General features: G+C 40.8%; 1 non-coding gene across 1 annotated transcript; it reads right to left on the bottom strand.

The window, feature by feature from the left end:
- Positions 1-495: 495 nt before the first annotated feature.
- Positions 496-556, bottom strand: LOC142452103 (U7 small nuclear RNA). The gene has a single exon (XR_012785159.1). It is a non-coding gene; the product is annotated as a U7 small nuclear RNA (small nuclear RNA).
- Between the last annotated feature and the right edge of the window lie 5,444 nt (positions 557-6,000).

Genomic DNA, 6,000 nt, shown 5'->3' with positions numbered 1-6,000 from the left:
GCAAGACATGCCTGAGGAGAAGCCACAAGGACCTACTCCGATGCAGCCCTGGGTGCTGGAGAAGCCGTGTGGAGACCCCTGCCAGCACTGAGATGCTTACACACTCACTGATAGGGCTTTCCTCCTGCAGTCGGCATCATGGTGTATGTTTTGTGAAATGGAGGAGGACTTTGTGGATGGGTGTTGGAAATATGGCTTAATGTTGTTCTTGTGGGCTTGGGCAGCACTGGGTTGAGATGTTTTCTTGATGTGCACTTACCCTTTGTATAAAACTCTCTCTTACATATGAGTTTCTGTGGATTTGTTTCTCTAATGTACCCAGACTAGCACAGTGAGCATCACAGAATGCAAGCTTGTTAGAACAAAGTGATCTTGCGTGAGGGAGGGGTTGAGCAGAGACCCAAAGTCCATCCAGTTCCTCACTGTATTACCATATAAGTACTTAGCCCAATACTTCTATTTTTTTATTGTTAAATAGCTGTTTTTTTTGGGGGGGGGGGGTTTCCGGGAAAACCAGAAAACCTGCTAGACAAATTCTAAAAGAGCTGTTACACTAATACCTCTATTTTTATTAATGTTTACATATGTACACACCCGTTTATACCTCTATCCATAGCTTTGTTTCCTAGCTCTTTCCTCTGTTTCCTTTTACCTTCTTCCTGCCCTACCACCACTCACCCTTCTTCTGCCTCTTAGTATCCTCCCAGTTAGATTGCTGTTGCTCCAACATCACCAGGATCTCTCCGTCCTCCTTGTTATAGATTTTAATTCCCTAGTTGTTCTCCTGTTATGGCATTGTTTGATCACTGCTCTCTTCCCCTGCCTTCCCCTCCCTGCCCCTCTTCCCCAAGGTCCTAATACACTTTAAGAAAACAATGAGTTAGGACGTATTTCTTTTAGTTAAGGAGATTATATGATTTTGGGTTGATCTTTTCATTGAAAACTTGTTAGACTATTTAAACTTGCAATGCCACTTAAAGTTGGGGAAAGATTTTTACCTGTTGCTTTAATTTAATTTGCAGTGATGATACCACTCAAAAAAATTTTGCTTTTGAGTAATCATGATTTTTCTATGAATTTTTTAATTTCAATTTTCAAATTCAAGCCATTCGATATTTGATGCTATATTTTATTAATCTTCTTAACTTCCACCCATTTTTTTCTGTGGTTCTATCCACATCTTGGTAACCTGGCACACCTAAAGCAATAACTTTTCCTGCCATATCCAGACCTGGATGAAAGATAAACCAGAAGATGAATGATGTAGCTTCCAATGTGGCCAACATAACTCAGGACAGCAGAGGAGTTAATGCCCCATATGTGAACTTTGTCAGATGATAAATAAGAAATACAAGAAACCTAGAAATATCGACATGCCCTAATAGCCTAATAGGTTTCCAAAGTTATTTGTTCTACCACCCTTTTCATTAAATACTAAAAGAAAAAATTAGCACCGCACCCTCACAATGAAAAAATGTCCTATAATATAGGATGAAGTGTAATGCAATGCTTTTGCAACTCCCTCTGGCTCGTTCCAGCACCCCCAGCGGCCAATATAGTTAGATGTTATAGAAAAACTTGCTCATCTTTTTGCTAGCTCTGGCCCTTGCGTCTGCTTGTTGAGCCCAGTGTTGGACCTGAGCCAATGGCTGCCTATATGGCCTGGCAATCCTAGGAATGATCAGCAGTCTCCCATCTGACCAGGCAAACTTGGCTTCATTCATCTCTGCAGCCACAAACATGAGCTGCTGACATGGGTGTTTACTTCTCGCTGCAGTCTCAAGCCTGTTGTGCTTCTACCAATGTTGGGTCCATAACCTTCCAGAGTTATTTGAGTCATGAGAATCCTCCATCCTAATATCTGACTTACAGACGTAGAATGTTCCTGAAAACGGAACTTGCTAACTTTTGCAGCTATGTGAGCCACTTAGCGCGCATGCACACACACACACACACACACACACACACACTTCACTGGTTTTGATTTTCTTGAAAACCCAGCCTAAGTCACTGGCTTTCCTGCTCTTGAGAATCCCTCCAAAATCAGAATGATGAAAACTTTTGAACTTGGTGATGATAGTTGCAGAGCATGGTGAATGCAATGTCACTGAAAATATATATGTAAAAATAGTTAAAGTGGCAATGTTTTATTATAAACATTATTACAATCATTTTCTCTTTTTTGGTGCATCCTTTTAAATTTTGATACACACATATATATTTTTAATCATTTTATTGAGGGATCTTATAGCTCTTATAACATTCCATACATCAATTGTATTGAGCATATTTGTACATGTTGCCATAATCATTTCCAAAACTCTTTCTACTTGAGTCCTTGGTATTAGCTCCCCTTTTTTCACCCACCCTCATGAGTCCTTGATCAGTTATATATTGTTATTATTTCATATCTTACACTCTCCATTGTCCCCCTTCACCCACATTTTTGTTGTTCATTCCCATTATCCAACCTTGTGATGGGTTCCCCCTTTCCTCCCCTTCCCTGTCTCCAACCATCCCCTCCCTTCATGATATCACTTTTCCCACTACTGTTCCTAAGGGATTTATCTATCCTGAATTCCATGTGTTGAGAGCACTTATCTGTACCAGTGTGTTCTCTGGTCTAGCCAGATTAATAAGGTAGAACTGGGTCATGGTATTGGGAGGAGGTGGGGAGGAAGCATTCAGGAACTAGAGGAATGATGTGTTTCATTGGTGCTATACTGTATCTTGGTTGAATTGTCCCTTATTTAGAACCCTTCTGTGGGGCGTATCAAATTGTCTACAGATGGACTTTAGGTCTCTACGACAACTCCCTCATTCACATCAATATAATTGTTTGATCCCGTCAACACATCATGATCACACAAGCTGGTGTGCTTCTTCCATTTGGGCTTATTTGCTTCCCTGCTAGATGGCTGCTTGCTTAATTTCAAGTCTTACAACCCTAGATACTATATCTTTTGATAGTCAGGCACCATCTCTTTTTCACCACATTTGCTTATGTACCTATTGTGTCTTCAGCGATCGTATCAAGAAGGTGAGTAACAGAGTGCCAGGGTATTAGAAAAAATTGTTCTTGTGTTGATGGAGGTTTTGAAGAGGGGCCAAAGTCCACCTGCTATCTTAATACACTCAAATATATGTACATTGGCCTCTATCCCTTTCATTATAAATTAATATATTTACATATATACATGGCTATGGTTATTCCTCGATAAATAGATTTTGCCTCCTACTTCTTTCCTCTATTTTCTTTCACCTCCCTTCTATCAAACTACCATGCTCACCCTCCATTTGGCTCTCAGTATTTCCTCTCAGAGACATTACACTTGATAAACTCCAACCGGCAGTATATGCCCTCCTCGCCATCAACTTTAGATCTCTTGTTGTTCCCTTATCCCTGAGTTTCTAGCTTTCCACTTCCCCTCTCTGCCCCTTCCTCTCCCATGTCCCCCTGGAACGTCCAGTCCCATCGTTTTCTCCTCAGGATTGTTCATCCTGCCTATCTTATATAGATAGGCATAGAGCAATAGAAAAAGGAAAGTGAAAACAAACAAAAAACCCAATTGATAATTCCAGGTCTGTCTGCTTACCCTTATGTATGTTTTCCAATTAAGTCTGATGAGATGCCAAACCCTGTCTCTTGAGTCAGAAGTCTATTTTCATGATTTCTTGGTTTCTTTGCTGCCCTGCTGTTCTCCCTTTGCATTTCACCCTGCTGTGCATGGGGCAGACCGGGCACACTTTCTGCACAGTGTTGCCAGTGCTGTCCAAGTAGCACTATGGGTCAGTGAGGGAACGTCCTATCTCCTGTGGGGGCCGGCCCTACGATCCTCTCTGTGCACTGGCTGCTTGGAGCAGGGATGTCATCCTGGGGCTTGCTGGACAACACCAAATAAGAAATCTACACGAAGATGCACTATACTTAAACCACTGAAAGGACCAAAAATCATAAAAAACAGCTATGGGGAAAAAAGATGTCTTACCTGTAAGTCTAAGGAGAGTAGATTTATCACCAGAAGTCATTGCAGTGAGAAAGAAGTAGCACAATTTTTCAAATGAAACACACAAAAGTACACAGAACTTTATTCTTAGGAATGAAGGGGAAATCAAAAGTCTGTTTCGAATGGGCTTGAGAAAGAAGAATAAATGAAGAATTTTTGCTGCAAAGGAGAGGAAAAAGTATGCAAGGTCACTATTGACTTGGGTGACCATACATTCCCATTTTCCTGGGACAGAGCTGGTTAACTCCTCTCCTCTCAGTCTTTCTGCATTTAAAATGTGTAGTGTGCATACACATTATTTGGTCAACCTCGCTAATCATGCACAATAAGCACGTTTTATTTGGGGTGAGTAGATTCAGATTCTGAACACTGTTCATGGATTCAAACTACCACCTCGTTTCACCTGCTTCCTTTAGTCTGATTTGAGCTTTCCCTCTGGAACACTTGTTCTCACACTCACAGCCCTGTAATGACGCTTATTGCAAACATTACGACCTCTAAAATCCTGCCTAATCTGTCCACATTTTCTCTGTTCCTCACTCCTCTTGTGCTCTTCTTGTTTCCATCTCCTGCACTGTGCTCCACCCTAGTGGCCTCCTTGTGACTGCCACACATCTCATTTTAATGCCAGTGTCCTATGCACCCACTACCTCATCCTGCTCACTGCCCCAACGGCTCTTTTCCTGGACATCCACAGAGCCCTCTCTTTCTTCATGTCGTAGCTCAGATATCATCTATTCAACAAGATTTAGCTATTGATCTTAAAATTCTATAAACATCCCACCTATACTCATTGATAGCATTTTTATTGTTCTGAGTGTTCCAACTACTTAACGTCAGTTAACATCGCATTCTTGTTGCGTGGTTTCTTTGATTATTGTGTGTCTTCCTCTGGTAGGGTGAATGCATGTTTGCTTTATTCTCTAATACACAACTGAATGTTTGGAACACTAGTACATCACAAGCTCTCAAAAAATGTTTGTTGCATGGACGAATGAATTAATGAATAAAAACATTAAACAGTTTTCTTATTTGTATCCACATGACCTGAATGTATTTTTCTTAATGCATTTTATTATATTCTTTTCAATAAAAAGTCAAACAAGCTTATTGTGCAGATTTTATTAATCTGATTAATATAAACATTTAAGAAGCTAGATGAATACACTCATATTTAGAAGTATATCATATCAAATGTTCAAATAGAAATTCAGAGTGATCTGAAAGAAAAGAGAAGTCAAAGGCAGAAAAACAGTTACATTTATGTAACAATTTGGTCCCTTGATCAGATAAATCTTATAGGCATGTAAAGCAGACATAGATGGTATCACCCACTCACTGCCAGTGAGTCTATTCCAACTCAAAGATTTTAAACAATTTATTCTGGTACTTCCTGGTGTGTGATTTATCAGTCACATCTTTCTATAGACATGATGCAATCTGTAATTTGGTGCCTGTTCCTCCCACAGGGAAGAACACACTCAGCATATCTGAAACTGAGAGAACTCAAGAAAGAATTAACGCCTTGTGTTAGTCTAGGTAAACTAGGGAAACAAATCCACAGAAACACATATGTCTAAGAGAGAGTTTTATGGAAAGGGTAAGTTCACATTAAGAAAACATCCCAACCCAGTGCTGGTCAAGCCCATAAGTCCAACATTAGCCCATATGTCCGATACCAATGATGCAGACTCACAAAACACATGCAATGATGCTGACTGCAGGAGGAAAGCCAAATCAGTGAATGTGTAAGCATCTCAGCGCTGGCAGTGGTCTCCACACAACTGCTCCAGCACCCAGGGCTGTATCAGGATATGCCAAAGTGGCTTCTCCTCGGGGATGTTTTGCAGGAAGTGAGCCTTTCCAGCTGACACAAGGAACTGGCTAAGGCAGCTGCACCTTGATTCGTCCATCAGAAAGCATGAGACCCAAGAACTTGAAAGGCAAGGCTCACCGAGCCACTTATTTTTCTGCCCTTCAATTAATCCCACAT

The sequence above is a fragment of the Tenrec ecaudatus genome, chromosome 6 (genome assembly GCF_050624435.1).
Source record: "Tenrec ecaudatus isolate mTenEca1 chromosome 6, mTenEca1.hap1, whole genome shotgun sequence".
Classification (NCBI taxonomy): domain Eukaryota; kingdom Metazoa; phylum Chordata; class Mammalia; order Afrosoricida; family Tenrecidae; genus Tenrec; species Tenrec ecaudatus.
Note: the sequence above shows the minus strand (reverse complement) of the source record. Positions and strands in the feature narration are given on the sequence as shown.